General features: G+C 40.1%; 1 long non-coding RNA gene across 1 annotated transcript; it reads left to right on the top strand.

Annotated features, from left to right (window-relative positions):
- The first annotated feature begins 240 nt into the window (after positions 1-240).
- On the top strand, positions 241-1,933 carry LOC121761914. The gene is made up of 3 exons (XR_006042128.1): positions 241-382; positions 876-931; positions 1,813-1,933. It is a non-coding gene; the product is annotated as an uncharacterized LOC121761914 (long non-coding RNA).
- Positions 1,934-21,130: the final 19,197 nt, after the last annotated feature.

Below are 21,130 nucleotides of genomic sequence, written 5' to 3' on the forward strand. Positions count from 1 at the left end.
CTCCAGATTCTCTCTCACGAACGATGCCACAAATTCCTTCCAGTGCCAAAAACCCTAGCCGCCGCTGTTCAAAAGCGCGGCGTTTTCTCGGAGATTCACCGCTGGCTGCCTTGCTTTCCATAATCCCCTCACGGTTTGAACTAGATTTCGCTGGACTACAACAGCAGGTAGGGTTTCTTCGTATATTGTTCGATTTTCAACAATCGTTTACCAAATAACCGACCGAAGTAAAACAACCACACCAAGATTCAATAGATTACCATCAAATCCGCGATTATTTGTTGTTAAATTCTGTAATTTTGTGATTGTTTACTGTTGCGCGCAGATTTCATCATGACTAAAAGAGGTAGACCTACGAAATCGCAACAAACACAAGAAGGGGGTGAGTTTCTGTTTGCACGCTGCTCTGTTTTTCTGCGTCTCATATTTGTCAATTTGATCCTACATGATTTAGTCCTTTTTTACATTATTTTCTTGATTCTGTGCATTAATTTATCTGATGTTTCATTTGTTTGTATGTCAGTGGTCATTAGTGTCAGCATATATGCTATATTAGTGTTTCATTACTCTTATAGATCAAAATATCATGAACTGAACCTTTTAAAAGTACATGTAATATGTGTGGGTGTGCATTGTTTGTTAAAAGATAAGCATTGTGTATAGTGGATACTGATGTGTATTTGTCATTAATGAAATTAGTTTGTTGGTTAAGAGTATATCTTGTATGATTCATCATGGTTAGGTTATAATTGCATTATTTGCTTTAGCGATTTCATTATTTGGAATGTTAATTTGTTACCTATATTGATATCTTGTATGATTCATCATGGTTGTGTTACTGGGTGAGCATTCTGATTTTTTGGTTCGTCTCCCAGATTTATCATGACGAAAAGAGGACGTCCTCCAACTTCACAACCATCCCAGTCTGAAGGTGAGCATTCTATTTCATTTGCATGTCCAATTCCTGGAATAATTGCCTGCTTCTGTACATGAAGTACTGGGTGAATGCAATATTCATGGCCGCATTATTTAACTGAATCTGTACATTATTTACCTATTTGTATGCATTAATTATCATGTTTTAGGCATTATAGACCTGCTGTTGTACATGGGTCAATGAGTGAATGCAGTAGTTGTCTGTTCATTAATTGATTGAATCTGTACATTATGTAGCTATTTCTATGCATTATTTATCATGATTTAGCCATTATGTGACTTGTGTTGTACATGGGTCAAAGAGTGAATGCAATATTTGTATGTTCATTACTTGATCGAATCTGTATATTATGTAACTATTTCTATGCATTATTTATCCTGTTTTATGCATCATTTGACTGATGTTGTACATGAGTCTAAGAGTGAATGCATTATTTATATGTTCATTATTTGAGTGATTCTGTACATTATTTGGCTATTTGAATGCATTATTTATCCTGTTTTATGCATCATGTGACTGCTGTTGTACATGAGTCAAAGAATGAATGGAATATTTGAATGTTCATTACTTGACCGGATCTGTACATTATTTAGTTATTTTAGTGCATTATTTATCATGGTTTATGCTTTATGTGACTGCTGTTAGACATGGGACAATGGGTGATTGCAATATTCTAGGTGCATTTTTTGATGTATTCTGAACATTATTTGATTATTAAAATGCATTATGTATCAGTTTTTAGGCATTATTTTGATGCTTCTGTACAAGGGTGTATAAGTGAATGCAGTATAACTGTCCACATTATTTTATTCAGTCTGTACATTATGTAACTAATTGTATGTTATTATTTTGTATGTTGTACAACATCAAAGCAGCTAAGATTGGACATCGACGAGGCGGTCGATGATATACTGCCAGTAGGAATTGCCCAAAAATTTCAGGAGCGATTATCAGAGGCCGGGACTAGTACAACTTCGGAAGAGACGGAGGATAGGAAACCAAGGGGTATGAACGTCGACCATCTGTATTGTCGACGAACCCCAACAGAGTTTCTGAATTATATTAAGAGTTTAACTCCACGGCAGAAGGAAGCCGTCACAGAACTTGTACATGAGTCTAAGAGTGAATGCAATATTTGTACATTATTTAGCTATTTCTATGCATTATATATCATGTTTTATGCATCATTAGACTGCTGCTGTACATGAGTCCAAGAATGAATGCAATATTTGTATGTTCATTACTTGAGTTATTCTGTACATTATTTGGCTATTTGAATGCATTATTTATCCTGTTTTATGCATCACGTGGTTGCTGTTGTACATGGGTCAAAGAGTTAATGGAATATTTGTATGTTCATTACTTGGCCGTATCTGTACATTATTTAGCTAATTTAGTGCATTATTTATCATGGTTTATGTTTTATGTGACTGCTGTTGGACATGGGACAATGGGTGATTGCAATATTCATGTGTGCATTTTTTGGATTTATTCTGCACCTTCCTCATCCCTTGTTTGCGCGTATCAAAATCAACAGCGCGAGCATATACATCGTATAACTCGAATGCGAAATCTAATGATTGGAACTTCTGACCAACGACGGGCTTCGATTCCGGAGAACATTCAGGCACAACCATAACTGTATACAAACACAAATACAATTTTTTTTTGGATACTAAGACATTATAAGATATAAAACGTTCATTACAGAGGCATAAAATAACCATTACAATGCCAAATGTGTACATTACGTGAATTAGGTATTTGGCTATTGTTTTGTTACATAATACATAATACACACTATACCCTAGGATAGCTAAACCCTAAAGGAATGACTCATAGTCGCAGTCCTTCGTAGAGGTTGTGTTTCTCAAACTATACTACACCCCTAGCCCCCAGAATTGGGCAACCCGAGGGGAATGAATGAACCCTAAGCCCCACATAATCACAATCTGGCAAACATGTTTAAACCATACTACACCCTAGCCCCAAGGATTTCTAAACCCTTGGGGAATGATTGAAACTAAACCCAAAAAATCAAACCGTTCCAATCCTGACATATTCATGAAATTGTATAACACAAACAAACAAACCGGCTCAGAAAACCTTTACATTGCAGTTCACATATCGTTCATTATATAGTCAATACCATCCATTATCTATTAACATTTGATGCATTATTTGTATCGGTTTAAACTACTACCCTAGCCCCTGGGCTTGTTAAACCCTTAGGAAAAACAAGAAATGTGCGCCAAACATCGAAACACGGCACAACTTAAATTAAACGGGGCAGGATAAATGTTCATTACATATCACAAATAATGCATTACAGAAACTAAAACTACACATTATAATACACAATATGTACATTATGTATATCTGTTTTAAAAAATGCCTACTCGTTATGCATGTGCAACCCCAGGCGAATTACTGTAGCTTGTGTATTTGGACAACGTTTGTTTGACTTAGAACATACTACACCCTAGCCCCTAGGCTTGTTAACCCCTTAGGGAAAACAAGAAACGTGAACCAAACATCGAAACACGGAACAACTTAAATTAAACGGGTCAGTATAATTGTTCATTACATATCACAAATAATGCATTACAGAAACTAAACTGCGCATTATACTATATAATATGTACATTATGTAAATCAGTAAAAAAAAACCTACGCACTATGAATGTGCAATCCCAGATGAATTACTGCAGCTCGTGTATTTGGACAACGTTATTTAGACTTAGAACATAAATGTGTGCATTATTTTAACTTATGTAGTCATTATTTGTATTTTGGTGGTCATTGTTGTAAACATTAATGCAATATTCGTGTGTTCATTATTGTAATGGTTCCGCACATTATATGAATATTTATATGCATAAGCATATCCTGGTGTATGCATCATGTAACTGGTGGTTTTTATTGTTGAAGAGTACATGGAATATGTTGATGTGCACTACTTGGTTTAATCTCTTCATTATTTGTTTGTACATTACCTTGTATGATCTGTGCATTATATGCCCATGTTTAATGCATTATTTTGCTGATCTACACAGATTATGTAATGCAACTGAGAACAGACGCACACCAACATGAAAAACGATCTCGAAGCTCTACACTGATTATGTATTACGACTGATATTCAATTACAAAATGAAATCGTCGAAACCACTAAACATGAGCGAGAAGCGGGTGAATAACCTTCTTCCATTGATTATCGACCAATCGTGCACAATCTACAATTGTCTGCGTTTGATTCACAAAGCACCGGCGTGCACAATCTACGATCTATAATCGTGAACTGCCAATTTCTCGAACTGAAATTATCAAAACTAAAAGCGGCGTGCTAGAGAAAGAAATCAGCGAGAAATTGGGAAGAAATCATTTGTTGAAACTGCATACAACCTAAAAGGTGTAATTCATGGACAATTCCATAACTAACAAATTTGGTTAATCCCTATTTCACCCCCAAGCGTTGAAAATTAAATTTTTTTGATAATTTCAGTTTAAAATTTAAGCCATTAGATGCATTGAAATCCATGGATGAGATTAAAAAGGAGAAAGGATATATAAGGTGAAAAGGATTTGAATACAATCCTATATATATATATATATATATATATATATATAGAGTCGTGATCATATGATAACCCCTAAATATCGTAATAACCCTATAACCAAATCTGGACCACACATATTTCTAATCATGCGGTTGAGATTCAAACTTAGATTTACTTCATAAAAAAAAGAGCGGGGGTAAAACTGTCATTTCCCTCATTTAATTTCTGAATTTCGTCAAATATCACGTAAAATGATAAAATGATATGTTTATTGCATAGAATGATAGTTTTGCCAGATAGAATGATACTCTGAGTTGATAAAATGATACTTTTGGCTGACTGATAAAATGATAGGTTTATTGCATAGAATGATAGTTTTGCCGGATAGAATGATACTCTGAGTTGATAAAATGATATTTTTGACTGACTGGTAAATGATAAAATGATAGGTTTATTGCATAGAATGATAGTTTTGTCTGAGTTGATAAAATGATATTTTTGACTGAGTGATAAAATGATAAAATGATATATGTTAGGTTTATTGCATAGAATGATAGTTTTTCCGGATAGAATGATACTCTGAGTTGATAAAATGATACTTTTAGCTTATAAATGTTAGGTTTACTGCATAAAATGATAGTTTTGCCGGATAGAATGATACTTTCAGCCGATAGAATGATAGTTTTGTCGGGTAGAATGATACTTTCAGCCGATAGAATGATAGGTATTTTTGGTGTATAAAATGACATTTTTGTTTAATAAAATGATACTTTTACCTGATAAAATGATAATCTAAGCGGATAAAATGATAGTAACCTTATAAAAATTATACTCTGAGTTGATAAAATGATACGTTTACTGCTTTGTAGGTTTGTATATTATGTATTGTGCCGATTATATTAGGTTTATTGCATAGAATGATAGTTTTGTCGGATAGAATGATACTCTGAGTTGATAAAATGATACTTTTGACTGACTGATAAAATGATAAAATGATAGGTTTATTGCATAGAATGATAGTTTTGCCGGATAGAATGATACTCTGAGTTGATAAAATGATACTTTTGACTGACTGATAAAATGATATATGTTAGGTTTATTGCATAGAATGATAGTTTTGCCGGATAGAATGATACTCTGAGTTGATAAAATGATACTTTTGACTGACTGATAAAATGATATATGTTAGGTTTATTGCATAGAATGATAGTTTTGTCGGATAGAATGATACTCTGAGTTGATAAAATGATACTTTTGACTGACTGTTAAAATGAGCGAAATTCAGAAATTAAATGAGCGAAATGACATATTTACCCCCGCGCTTTTTTTTATGAAGTAAATCTAAGTTTGAATCTAGACCACGTGATTTTAAAAATGTGTGGTCTAGATTTAATTATAGGGTTATTACAGAAATTGGGGTTATCATTATATATAATCATATTATTTACAAATGACATACGTACAAGATTAGAAATTGATTGAACTAATATAATATTTTAAACATAATATACATATATTTAAATATATTTTGACACATTTTTTATTACTTTATTTTAAGTTGTCAATATTTATCATGCATGATTCTTTTATAATGTGGTAAAGGAATAAAAGTGCTCTTTTACATCTAATCCACGTGTAATGAAAGTGAAGCATGTCCTAGGCTTAGTGGATTAATAAAAATACGCCACTTTAGTTAAATGGTTTCATCAGTATAGTTTATCTATTGATATAACCAATATTATATATATAGTGGAGGGGGGAGGAAACGAAGAGGAGGGGAAAGGGCTTAGGAAGTAGTACTGCTGCTCATATAAGAAACATCAGAGATAGAATTTTGAGAGAAATTAAATCTTCACGACCATACTCCCTGATGGAGTACGTACTAAACAAGCCCAACAGCAGTAAAGCCCATCAGCCTAAAGCCCAAGAAAGAGTATCAGTTCGGCATGACTAAAGAGTATCAGTCCGGCATGACTAAAGAGTTCAGTTCGGCACAACCAAAGAGTTCGGCCCCAGCCTACAGCTCGGTAAAAGCCAACCAATCAAACTCTGCTCTCAGGTCGGCATCAAGCTCTACTCTCAGATCGGCAAAAGCTGCTCGGCAATAATTCAGCAGTTCGGTCTCAGTATTCGACCGAACTAGGAGATAGTGGACTCATGCAGGATTTCCACCTCCACTACACCCACGATCTATTTAGTGGTGTCAAGCAGTCATTAACTCATGCAGGATAGTGGACCCATGCAAGATCGCCACGATCTCCACGACATCCACTACCTAGTAAATGGCTGCATGCCACGATCTAGGTTCAATGTATAAATAGAACCTAGATCAGATAGATAGGTGAAGTTCTAAAGTAGACTCTCTCTCTCACTCTCTAGAGATAAAATATCAAATAGCAAGTCTGTATTTGTAAGCTGTAGAAAACAGATCAAGCAATACAACTCTGCCCTCTTTTCTTCCCGTGGACGTAGATTTACCTCAGTAAATCGAACCACGTAAAATCTCTGTGTCGTGATCTGCATCTTCCTGCATTCATCACCATCAGAAATTCGCGGATTCATCACTGGCGCCGTCTGTGGGAAACGAAGAACAAAATTTGTGATAAAGCGAATTTTTGACCCTTTTTCCACCCCAAAAAAAAATGCATACCAGATCACATACCACCCGTAATACCGTTCGTGATCACCGTGAGGAAGCTAGTCCAGCTCGCAGGTCTGAAAAACGGCCTCGGGAGACATCTACCTCCGGTTCTCACGAAGGAGGAACAAGCCACTCCAGGAGTCATCGCACCGAGTCTTCCCAGCAGCCCGATTTAAATGAAGCTGTCAAGCTGTTCTTGGCCGAGAAGCAGGAGGAGTTCTTAACCTTCCTGCAGAAGAGCCAACAGCCGGAGAAGACAACGGCGGATTCTCCCTCCTCATCCAGACATGAAAGTCACTACCGCAGTAGTGACGTGTCTTCCAGGAGAAAGAATCCTCAACCCCGACATGTTCCTGTTCCTCCTCGGTACCGGAACCACAGGAGAACTCCATCTCCTCCGTACCGAAGAAATATCGGGTTCGCCATGTACGGAGCATTAAAGACTCCGTTCTCGGACGATATCACCCGAACTCCTTTGCCGCGGAACTACCGGACACCGTCAATGACTTATGACGGGCTAGTGGATCCTCATGACTTCTTGGGACGCTATCAGTATAATATGGCGAACCAGGGTCTCAATGAGGTCCATATGTGCAAGCTGTTCCCCGAGCTGCTCATCGGGAACGCCAGAAGGTGGTTCGACAGCCTTCCTCAAGGCAGCATTAGATCCTACCGAGATCTAATGGATGCTTTCCACAGGAGGTTCTTTCAGAAAGCGGAAGCCCGGATCACTTCGGCTCAGCTGCTTTCTATACGTCAAGGTCGCGACGAAAAGATCAGCGACTTTTTGACGAGATTCCACAAGGAATGCCTACAAGTAGATGATCTCAATGATCTACTTGTCATTTCAGCATTCCAAAATGGAATCCTGCCCGGAGCTCTCTACAGAAAGCTCGTGGAATGCAGTCCGCAAACAGCTCAAGAGATGTGGGACATTGCGGACCAGTTCTCCCGTGCCGATGAGGCAGACCGTCGAAAACGGTCTTTAGACAGCTCATCTAGAGGAGACGAAAAGAAGCCCGATCATAGCGATCAGAGGTTTCCTCGCCGAACTCCTTTTGAAAGAATTCAAAGGGCACCGGTACAAGGCAGATTGGGACCACGTCTCAATCCTGAGAAGCCGCCCGCTCAGTTCGTACCCTTAAACAAGTCAAGAGCGGAAATTTTCGAACTACATTCCGATATGTTCGAAAAACCAAGGCGGATGACGAAATCGGCCGCGCGGCGACCTCAGGATCAATATTGCTCCTTCCATCAAGCCCACGGACACGATACCGAGGAGTGCCGAGATTTGGCTGCAGGTATTGATGTTCTTGTGAAAACAGGAACGTTAAAAAAATACCAAAGCAAGCAGCCGAAAAAGAACAAAAGGCAGAGAGGTGCGAACTGCAATCCTCAGGATCCGAAAAAGCATGAGGATCCCGAAGACGACGACGAGCCGCAATATGATGGAGTAATCCAGACTATTGATGCTCTCCCTGCCGGAAAGACTAAGTCGTCCCTAAAAGCAGAACGCAGAGGTTCCAATCAAGAGGAGCCAACACATAAAAGGCTGAAGAAAGACGAAGTGATTACATTTTCAGATGCCGATCCCGTCCCAGCCATCTCTCCTCACCAAGACGCTATTGTCATTCAAGCCGGAGTGGCAAACAAACTGATCCACAGTATTTGTGGATACAGGAGCGTCAGTCAGCATTCTTTTTAAAGAATGTTTCGATAAAATGGAAGTGGATCCAGCTCGGCTCAGTCCGGCTCCACTTCCTCTGAAAAGTTTCGCCCAGGAGGACACCCGCCCTGAAGGTATTATCAGCCTTCCGATCACGGTGGGAAAAGCGCCTACAAGCTCCAATACGATGATCGAGTTCTTTGTGGTGAAAGCTCGGTCCCCGTACAACATCATCCTGGGGAGAGACTGGCTCAACACAGTTCGGGCCGTTTGCTCTACTTATCACCTCACCATCAAGATCCCCACTAAAGGTGGGATAGCGGTCATCCGAGGTGATCAAAAGAGAGCAAAAGAATGTCTGCAGATTGCGCTTAAAAGTGCCGAGCAATCAGTTCGGCACCATCAAGCATAGCAATCACAGCAACCGGAGTCAGAGGCAAGCGAGATGACCGAAGTCACTTCAGAGCCGAACTCAATGACCGTTCAGTTATACGAAGATGATCCATCCAGAGCGGTCAAGATCGGCTTCGCAGGAACGCCTCTACTCCGGGAAAAGACCATTCAGCTCCTCAAGGAGTACAAAGATGTCTTTGCATGGTCTCCGTTGGACATGACCGGAGTGCCCCCCGAGGTAATCACTCATCGGTTAAATATTGATCCTTCAATCCGGCCAGTAAAACAGAAGCAAAGACTCTTTGCGGCAGAAAGAAGCCAAGTCATCCATGACGAAGTCCGCCAATTACTAAAAGCGGATGTACTATTCGAGGTGAAATATCCTTCTTGGGTGGCCAATCCTGTGATGATCAAGAAAAAAGGAGGAGGATGGCGGATGTGCATAGATTTTACCGATCTAAACAAGCACTGTCCTAAAGATTGCTATCCCCTTCCGAATATAGATAAAAAAGTAGAAGCTTTGATCGGCTTCGAAATTTTCTGTTTTCTTGATTTATACAAAGGATATCACCAAGTGTTGATGGATGAGAGTGACGCTCCGAAAACAGCTTTCATTACCGATTTCGGCATTTTCGCTTATAAAAAGATGCCATTCGGTTTAAAGAATGCCGGAGCCACTTATCAAAGGATGGTAGACAAGCTTTTTCGGCACCTAATCGGAAAACAGGTTGAAGTGTATGTCGACGACATAGTTGTCAAAAGCAAAAGCACTTCGGAGTACGAAGACAACCTCAAATCCACTCTCAACGTGCTCCGAAAAGCCAACCTCAAACTCAACCCCCAAAAATGTACCTTTTTGGTAGATTCGGGAAAGTTTCTGGGTTGTTTGGTTTCAAAGGACGGACTCAAGGCAAACCCCTCAAAAGTTCAAGTCGTTCAGAACATGGCAATGCCGAAGTCCATACATGACGTGCAAAGGCTAACTGGATGTCTAGCCGCACTGAATCGATTCCTTTCCCAAGCAGCCGAAAAGCAACTGCCGTTCTTCAAGGTGTTGAAAAAGGCACCAAAGTTCGAGTGGGGAGCCGAGCAGAAAAAGGCCTTTGACGAGCTCAAAAGTTATCTAGCCGAGCTTCCTATTCTCCCTGCTCCAACCGAAGCCGAAGTAATTTTCTTATACTTAGCGGCATCCGATCAAACCATTAGCGCGGTGCTTGTACGAGAAGAAGGCCTAAAGCAGTTTCACATCTACTTTACAAGCCGAGCATTAAGAGATCCAGAAACAAGGTATCAACCTCTGGAGAAAATTGCTCTGGCGTTAGTAAATGCAGCAAGGAGACTGCGGCCGTACTTCTATGCTCACAAGGTATGCGTCTTAACCGATCTGCCTCTTCGGCAAGTTTTGACCAAGCCAGAAGCATCAGGCAGAATCGCCAAATGGGCCATAGAGCTGGGAGAACACTCAATCGAGTACCTACCTCGAAAAGCCATCAAGGGACAAGCCTTGGCAGATTTTCTTGCAGAGGCCAAGTTCGATCAAGCAATCCCTGTCATTGCCGAACAGAAAAATTCTGCCAGTGCCGAACTAGCACAGCCCTTGGAATCCGAAGAAGAGCCGCCGGACTGCTGGAGCGGATTCGTAGATGGAGCTTCAAACAAGATGGGAAGTGGAGCTGGTATTTTACTTGTCGCTCCCAACGGACACGAGGTAACCTACTCACTTCGGTTCCTATTCCCCACTACTAATAATGAAGCCGAGTACGAAGCCCTCCTGGCCGGACTCCAGTTAGCGCAAAGTCTGCTCGTCAAATCTCTCAAAGTCCATTGTGATTCACAAGTCATAGTAAATCACATGTTGGGTACAAGTGAAGCTCGTGACGAGAGAATGAAGAAGTATTTGGACAAAGCGCAAAGCATCAGCCAAAGTTTCTCCTATTTTCGGATAATCCGCATTCCCAGAGCGGAAAATAGCCGAGCAGATACCTTAAGTAAGTTGGCCTCAGATCCGAGCTCAAAGGCGGAAGAATTAATGCATCGAAGCATTGATGAAGCCGAGGTACGTTCAGTATCCAGCTCGCCGAACTGGATGACGCCAATCTTGCAGTATCTGGATCAAGGACAATTGCCCGAGGATAAGAGAGAAGCTCGGAAGATCACGTGCCGAGCACTTCGGTACGAACTTCATGAAGGAGTCCTCTTTAGAAAGTCTTACCTCCAGCCGTTATTGCGGTGCGTAGGACCAGAAGAGACGGACTACATCCTCAGAGAAGTTCATGAAGGATCGTGCGGCAGCCACATCGGAGCTAGAGCTTTAGCTAAAAAAGTTCTAAGATGGGGATATTATTGGCCAACCTTGGTACAAGAAGCAGTGCAGCTCGTCAAGACCTGCCCGAAGTGCCAAATCCATGCAAATATCCCAAGGATGCCGCAGACCGATCTATCCACTATGCAGAGCCCTTGGCCTTTCATGCAATGGGGCATAGACATAGTGGGACCACTTCCTCAAGCTCCTCGGCAAATGAAATTCCTAATCGTTGCCGTGGACTACTTCACGAAGTGGGTGGAAGCTGAACCATTAGCTGCGATAACGAGCTCGAAGGCATTGGATTTCGTCTGGAAGAACATAGTGTGCCGATTTGGCATACCCCACATCCTCATCTCGGATAACGGGACTCAGTTCACCGACAAGACGTTCAAGAATTGGTGCCAAGAGCTGAATATTCAACAGCGGTTCACTTCGGTCTCTCATCCACAAGCAAACGGACAAACGGAGGTAACAAATCGTATCCTGGTGAAAGGGTTAAAAGCTCGGTTAGAACAAGCCAAAGGACAATGGGTAGAAAATCTCCCTCAAGTCCTATGGTCCTACCGAACTACACCCACAACCTCCAACGGTGAAACTCCGTACAGTCTGGTGTACGGCACTGAAGCCGTAATTCCGGTGGAGATCGGCGTACCCAGTCCCCGAACTCTAAATTTCTCCTCAGAAATGAATGACGACGGACTGAGAGCCGAGCTAGATCTTGCCGAAGAAAGAAGAGAATTGGCATGCATAAAAGCAGCCAAGTACAAGGAGCAAGTAGCCCGGTATTACAACCAAAGGGTGAAGAAGCTGCAATTTCAAGTGGGAGATCTCGTCTTGAGAAACAACGAAGTAAGCCGAGCAGAAAAGCTGGGCAAGCTCGAACCCACATGGGAAGGTCCGTATCGGGTGTCAGAAGTCCTCGGCAAAGGGTCTTACAAATTGGCTCACATGTCAGGAGAACAGGTACCCCGAACATGGCACATTTCCAACCTCAAAAAGTTCCATTTGTAAGAGACAGTCCGGTCAGTCAGTCTTGCGTCCTGTTCAGTCAATGTGCTTTATTTGGTTTACTTGGTCTTTATTTGTCTCTGTGCGTTTTGTCTGTGCGTTTTGTCTGTCTATGTGCGTGTCGTCTCTTACAAATGTTACTGAGGTATCTTGTTCTTCGAAGGCTGATCCCCTTCTTAGAACATATACAAGCCAACGATTGTGAGTCAAAGCTTCTACAGAAGATACAAGACCACAATTCAGCTTAAACAAGCAGTTCGTCTGAAACGAGCTGCAACAAGTCAACGATTGTGAGTCAAAGCTTCTACAGAAGATACAAAACCACAATTCAGCTTAAACAAGCAGTTCGTCTGAAACGAGCTGCAATAAGCCAACGATTGTGAAGTCCAAGCTTCTAAAGAGGATACAAGACCACAATTCGGCTTAAAAATCAAGCACTTCGTCTGAAACGAACTGCAACGAAAGTCCGATTCTCGCGATAAAACTTGCCTGAATTAGGACAAGGGAAAGTCCGATCCACGCGATAAAACTCGCCGAATTAGGACAAGGGAAAGTCCGATCCCCAAATTAGGACAAGGGAAAGTCCGATCCCCAAATTAGGACAACGGAAAGTCCGATCCGAGCGATAAAACTCGCCAAATTAGGACACAAGCTTAGTCCGGTCAAAGATGTTTATTTCATCAGACCAAAAGACGAGTCCGGGCAAAGATGTTTATTTCATCAGACCAAAGACGAGTCCGGTCAAAGATGTTTATTTCATCAGACCAAAGACGAGTCCGGTCAAAGAAGAGTTCACTTCATAAGACCAAGGACAAACATCGACTTACCCCGTACCTTTATCCAGAATGCCGAAGTAATTCACTTCGCTTTCCGGGGGGGGTAGTGATGGAGTACGTACTAAACAAGCCCAACAGCAGTAAAGCCCATCAGCCTAAAGCCCAAGAAAGAGTATCAGTTCGGCATGACTAAAGAGTATCAGTCCGGCATGACTAAAGAGTTCAGTTCGGCACAACCAAAGAGTTCGGCCCCAGCCTACAGCTCGGTAAAAGCCAACCAATCAAACTCTGCTCTCAGGTCGGCATCAAGCTCTACTCTCAGATCGGCAAAAGCTGCTCGGCAATAATTCAGCAGTTCGGTCTCAGTATTCGACCGAACTAGGAGATAGTGGACTCATGCAGGATTTCCACCTCCACTACACCCACGATCTATTTAGTGGTGTCAAGCAGTCATTAACTCATGCAGGATAGTGGACCCATGCAAGATCGCCACGATCTCCACGACATCCACTACCTAGTAAATGGCTGCATGCCACGATCTAGGTTCAATGTATAAATAGAACCTAGATCAGATAGATAGGTGAAGTTCTAAAGTAGACTCTCTCTCTCACTCTCTAGAGATAAAATATCAAATAGCAAGTCTGTATTTGTAAGCTGTAGAAAACAGATCAAGCAATACAACTCTGCCCTCTTTTCTTCCCGTGGACGTAGATTTACCTCAGTAAATCGAACCACGTAAAATCTCTGTGTCGTGATCTGCATCTTCCTGCATTCATCACCATCAGAAATTCGCGGATTCATCACTCCCATTATCAGGATTGAAGATTGTAAATACAGAGGATTACAAAATCAAGGGACAGAGTCATATTCTCGGTTAGACTATATAGTCATGTGTATAAATTACACTTTTAATTACAGTGCTATATGGTTGATTGATATAAGTAAACTTGAAATGAATATTTGAATAATATGATATGAATCTAATACATATATAGTGTTATATGGTTGATTGATATAAGTAAACTTGAAATGAATATTTGAATAATATGAATCTAATACATATATAGTTATGTGTTACAATTTGTGTAATCAAAACAGCTGAAAACGAATTGGGCGAAAATTTAGCGGGATCTTTCACCACTTTCATCACACGCATTGACTCACATCTATCATCACACGCATTTAATCACAATCCCGCTCCAGATTCTCTCTCAACAAGAGTCTTCTCATTTTCCAAATCTGGTAAAAACCCTAGCCGCCGGCCACTCAAAATCACGACGATTTCTCGGAGATTCACCGCTGGTTCCCTTGATTTTCAGTGCATTACAACAGCAGGTAGGGTTTGGTCGTTTTTTTTATCAATTTTCAACAATCGTTTGTTATAATCGATTTTCAACAAGCGCCGACCGAAATAAATCGCCCACACCAAGATTACCATCAAATCCTAGACTATTTGTTGTTAAAATCTTGTAGTTTTTTTATTGTTTGCTGTTACTCGCAGATTTAATAATGACTAAAAGAGGTAGACCTACCAACTCACAACAAACACAGAATAAGGGTGAGTTTCTGTTCGATTAGTTGCTCTGTTTTTCTGCTTCACATATTTTAATTTTGATCCTACATGAGTTAGTCGATTTTGTACATTATTTTAATGATTGTGTGCATTAATATACTTGATGTTTCCATTGTTTGTATGTCAGTGGACATTAGTGTCACAAAATATGTTGTAGTAGTGAATCATTACGCTTTTGGATCTGCACATCATTTGATTGTTTTATGCATAAAAATATTCTGTATTATGCATCATTTAAATGGTGTTTTTAAATGTAAAAAAGTATCGGTAATATATGTGGGAGTGCATTATTTGTTAATACATATGCATTATCTGTCTGTCTAAATTCATTATATGCATCGTTAGATGAATTCTATATCTGCTGGAGGTGGTCACTGATAATAGTGGATCCAGAAGTGTATTTGTCATTAATAAAATAAGTTTGTTGGTTAAGAAAATATCTTGTATGATTCATCGTGGTTGTGTTATAAGTGCACTATTTGATTATGTGATTGCATTATTTGGATGGTTAAGTTGTTTTATATATATATAATCCTATAGGGATGTATTCATTTCTTTTTCCTATATTTCCTCATTTTTCCTTCTTAATATCAGCCATTAGATTAGAGAAATGGACGGTCAAGATCAACATTGGGTAAGTAATCCCGTGTTGCATTATTTGTCCTATTTTGTGCATTATGAGGGTACAATAGTAATCTAATAATGGCTGGAAACCGCTACGAATAATGCACCACATGGTCACGAGTAATGCATACAATTGACTATATAATGCACAATATGTGAACTGCAATGCATACGAATAAGATGTACCATGTTATGATGTTTGGACACACGTTTCTTGTTTCCCCTAAGGGTTTAATAAGCTTAGGGGCTAGGGTATAGTACGTAGACACGTATGTAATCTTCACATGGTAACGAGTAATTGATATAATTGACTATATAATGCACAATTTGTGAACTGCAATGCATACGAACAAGATGTGTTGTGTTATGATGTTTGACACACGTTTCTTGTTTCCCCTAAGGGTTTAATAAGCTTAGGGGCTAGGGTATAGTACGTACGCATTAATAACAAATTATAAAACGATACGAATAATTCACCAAATTGTCACGAGTAATGGATGTTATTAACTATATAATGCACAATATGTGATGTACCATGTTATGATGTTTGACACACGTTTCTTATTTCCCCTAAGGGTTTAATAAGCTTAGGGGCTAGGGTATAGTACGTAGACATTACTAAATGCACGTATGTAATCTTCAATCCGTTGATTAACCCATATACACAATACCTCTAATAATGCATATTATACTGAGATAATGACAATTAACAGCTACATAATGCACTACCTAAACCAAATAATGCACATATGTATATTCCAATAACAACAATTTGTTAGTAATGTCTACGTACTATACCCTAGCCCCTAAGCTTATTAAACCCTTAGGGGAAACAAGAAACGTGTGTCAAACATCATAACATGGTACATCTTATTCATATGCATTGGAGTTCACATATTGTGCATTATATAGTTAATAACATCCATTACTCGTGACAATTTGGTGAATTATTCGTATCGTTTTATAATTTGTTATTAATGCGTACGTACTATACCCTAGCCCCTAAGCTTATTAAACCCTTAGGGGAAACAAGAAACGTGTGTCAAACATCATAACACAGCACATCTTGTTCGTATGCATTGCAGTTCACAAATTGTGCATTATATAGTCAATTATATCCATTACTCGTTACCATGTGAAGATTACATACGTGTCTACGTACTATACCCTAGCCACTAAGCTTATTAAACCCTTAGGAGAAACAAGAAACGTGTGTCCAAACATCATAACATGGTACATCTTATTCGTATGCATTGCAGTTCACATATTGTGCATTATATAGTCAATTATATGCATTACTAGTGACCATGTGGTGCATTATTCGCAGATACCAAAATGTGGCAGTTACTTTTCCGTCAAATGACAATAATAACCATGTAATGCATACAACCACCTTCTATAATGCAACACGGAACCAGTTTTATAGAATCAATCTGATCCGTTGATGCCTTAGATCTAACGCGTAATATTATGAAGGAAAAATGATCTAAGATGTGAAAAGGAGAATAACGCATGGGAGCATGTGGTGATCTTGTGAAAAATGACCATGTGGTGCATTATTCGTAGCGGTTTTCAGCCATTATTAGATTACTATTGTACCCTCATAATGCACAAAATAGGACAAATAATGCAACACGGGATTAATTACCCAATGTTGATCTTGACCGTCCATTTCTCTAATCTAATGGCTGATATTAAGAAGGAAAAAGGAGGAAATATAGGAAAAGGAAATGAATACATCCCTATATATATATATATATATATATATATATATATATATATATAGGGGAGCGTTATTCTCCTATTCATCTCTTAGATCCTTTATTCTTCTTAATATGGGCCGTTAGATCTCATTCATCAACGGTTCAGATGATCTGCATTATTACACTATAATGGTGCATTATTAGTCGGTGTGCATTATTCAACTGAAAATCTGCATTATTACACTATAATGGTGCATTATTAGTCGGTGTGCATTATTCAACTGAAAATCTGCATTATTAAATGACACGTGGCACCAATCTAACCGTCGGATGACAAAATCGTGGGGCTGAGATTAAAAAGAACAAAGAACAAAAGATACAAAAAGGAAATGAATACATCCCTATATATATATATATATATATATATATATATATCTTGTATGATGCATCATGCTTGTGTTATGATTGCATTATTTCACTATGTGATTGCATTATTTGCTTATGTGATTGCATTAGTTGAAAATGTGATTGCATTATGTTGGATCCTGTTTTAAATTGTCAAACATTAACTGGAAATATGTGTTAGTAAATTACACTATATAGTCTGTACATTATGTGTACATGGTGAAGCATTATTTTATTTTACGCATGAATTAATGTTCGTTTGAAAGATTTGTTTCTACTATATACCTCTGTTAGTTATTCTATATAGTGCATGTTTCATGATGCAAGTTGGTGCTGCTCGACAGGGACAAAGCAGTTGAGGATGAACATAGAAGATGCAGTGGATGATCTACTGCCGGTTGGAATAGCCCAGAAATTCCGCGAACGAATTACGGAAGCTTCAACCAGCTCTGCCCAAAATGACTGTGACGACAAGAAGAACAAAGCCCGGAGGGAGGACTATTTATACTGTCGTCGAACACCTGCAGAGTTCTTGTCCTACTTGAAGAATCTTACGCCGCAGCAAAAGGAATCTGTTGCCGATGCCAGGGAGATTCCAGGCCAACTGGCCTATTGGGTGCTAAGCGCCTTCAATCTAGCGCGATGCCAGATTGGATTGTCACGAGGTGGAACCCTAGATCTGGATGAGGAAGACGTCCATTTGAAGTTAGGATTTCCTCGTGGCCGAACACCTATCTCACGGCCTATGGAACATCAAAGCAACTTCACCTTCAACGACATGGTTGCTGCCCGATGTGGGAAGGGGCGTTTTAAAATGACCCCGAAGGACATTTCCCAGCTGATGATGCAGGAGGTTAATGGAGGCGACTTCTTCAAGAAGCTCTTCATGTTCCTGTTGGAAAATGCGTTGATAGAGACCCCGTCTGACGGCCATTGCAAACCGAAGATTCTTAATTTCATAGACGATGTGGACGAAATAAGGAACCTAAACTGGTGTGGTTACGTCCTGTCTGTGCTTGAGGCTACTTACCCTAGCTGGGCAAACCGCCAGAGTGTGAACTTTAGCGGTCCAATCTACTTTTTGGTGGTATGGGAATAATATGTGCACTATATGCCCCTTTTCTTACATTATGCATTAGTATAAATACATTATTTAGATGTCCACATTGCATTATGCATTAAATGGCCATTTCATGCATTATACAACCATTTTCATGCATTACATGGCCATTTAAATGCATTATGCATTCTGCATTAAATGGTAATTTCCATGCATTATGCTTTATAATAAGTACATTACTAAGGTGAGCTTATTGAATTATACGTATTATCTTACATTATGCTGTTGTTATTTTCAGGTGGCATATGTCGATCGTGTGGTTTATTGCCGGAGAAGGGTGATTCGTTCTTGGCCAACGATCAAAGGTTGGACAACAGAGGCTTTGAAGCAAAGGGCTGAAGTGGAGCACGGCCAGTACGGAACAGGCAGGCTGGAAGGAAGGGTCGATAAAAATAGTTGGCTGGAGGAAGAGGAACGAAGGAAGGAAGACGTGGATACCATAGGAGAGCACGTAGCACCCGGCCGACGCAAAGCATATAGCCTAAGGAAAAAATTTGTTGCGTCGAGCGCCTTAATGGCACGTGCAGTTTCAGAATGGGTGGATAACTTCCATCAAATCCCAGTTGAATTGCTCGATGACGAGTGCTTCCGTGTTGGAAGCCAGATTGGGAGAAAATTGCTGTGTATTGAGGAACAAGAAGTGGTGGCGGATGAGGATATTGTGACGAGGCTGACGCAGGCGAAGGAAGATGTGGAAGAATACAATCCTGAGTGGATCGCGGAGTTAGAAAAAATGATTGTGGCGTATGATAAAAAAACAGACATTGAACAAGAGCACCACCAGGCCGTCTTTTGTCCTAGATGGCTTCGATTGCCCCGACCCTTTTGCCACACAACCATCAAACGGAGCTGGGGGGAGTGGTACTGGCGGTACCGAGCCGCCAGTTGCTGACATTGCACCGGAAGCCACAACCACAGGCCAGCCGGGAGGTGAAGATGTCGAAGGAGATGTCAGCATTCCCGAGCCGTTTGATTATGAAATCCCTGATATGATGCACACCGGCGCAGGTGTTAAGGAACCACAAATCCCGCCAACGGGCATAGCGGTTGGCGGGGGACTGCCGAGCACCACAGAGATAGGCATCCAGATAAATGTACTTGTGTATTATCAATGATTACCGATATTAACTCATTTTAATTGTGTGATTGATAGGCACAGTTGAATGCTTCCGTAGAAGAACCTGTCAACGAGGCTTTTGAGGGAGTAGCAGACGCCGGCGTTGGCGGCCAAACAAAGAAAGGCAGGACATCAACAACGGGTGTGAAGATAGGAGCATTGGACCAGAAGGGTGGAGCTGTGATGGACAATGCCAAGGTTTGTGTTTCTTAGGAAAAAGTGAACTGTATAACGTCATGATTTCATTGGCGTTACGCTCTCACTGAATTTTTATTTTATGTATGGTACGACAAAAATAAGGGCGCTGCAACAAAGGGAAAGAAGGGGAAAGAGCCGTTGTCTCGTAAGGTATCCGTGTTTAATGGAATTTTATACACAGCTCATTCTACATTATATACTAATTAACATGCATTTTTTGTGCTTCATTGTTCATTACAAAAATCCCCCACAGTCTAAGAGTAAGGCACCGCTTATTGAAGAGTCTAGAGCGGGTGGTAATTTGATGGAAATTGTAATGCCAACTGTGGTTTCTCATGACAAAGGAAAGGGAAAGGCGATACAGAAGGATGCTGGAGATGTTGTAAGAAAAGTTAATTCTCATTTGAAAACATAGTTTGTTTACTGAATTTATGGTAGTTTGACATGCAATTGGTCAGGGAGTGAATGTAATACATGTATGTTCATTATTTGAAGTAAAACGTTCATTATTGATATAATGGGATGCATTAAAACAATGTTTTCATGCGTCATGATGCTATTGTTAAACCTAATTCCAAGAGTTGGGTGAATGCCCGAATGATGAACGGATGTTACATCTGTATTTTACATATTTGTACTCTCATTGGTAGGCGGAGAACGTGGCGGTGACCAGAATTAAAAAGCCAACTCTGGCTGCAAGATCGACGTTCAATGAAAGGGTTGTCAGACTTACAGCCAAGGCAAATATTGTTGACAGAGAGTTGTACTACTGGGTGCAGAGCACGGTAGCCAAAAATAAGTATGTTTGGAAATTTTGCTCATTTGCTATTTAACAAAAATTTAGTTGTTGTTAAATTGTTTGTTGCCTCTCAGGGACGACGTTGTATACCAGGACAGCTTTAGGGAAACCGTGCATGGTGAGTTCGATTCATTAGCTCCATTCAACATGGTCAGCCCTGCAATTATAGACACCTGGGCTTCTTACTTGAACAACATGGAGAAGCTGAAAGCCCCGGAGACTATTTCAAGGCTCTTCTTCTCCACGAATCCATGCGTGAGTGATCTACGTTTTAATCTCATGTGCAACCTATTTAAATTCATTTT

This window comes from Salvia splendens, chromosome 13 (genome assembly GCF_004379255.2).
Source record: "Salvia splendens isolate huo1 chromosome 13, SspV2, whole genome shotgun sequence".
NCBI lineage: Eukaryota > Viridiplantae > Streptophyta > Magnoliopsida > Lamiales > Lamiaceae > Salvia > Salvia splendens.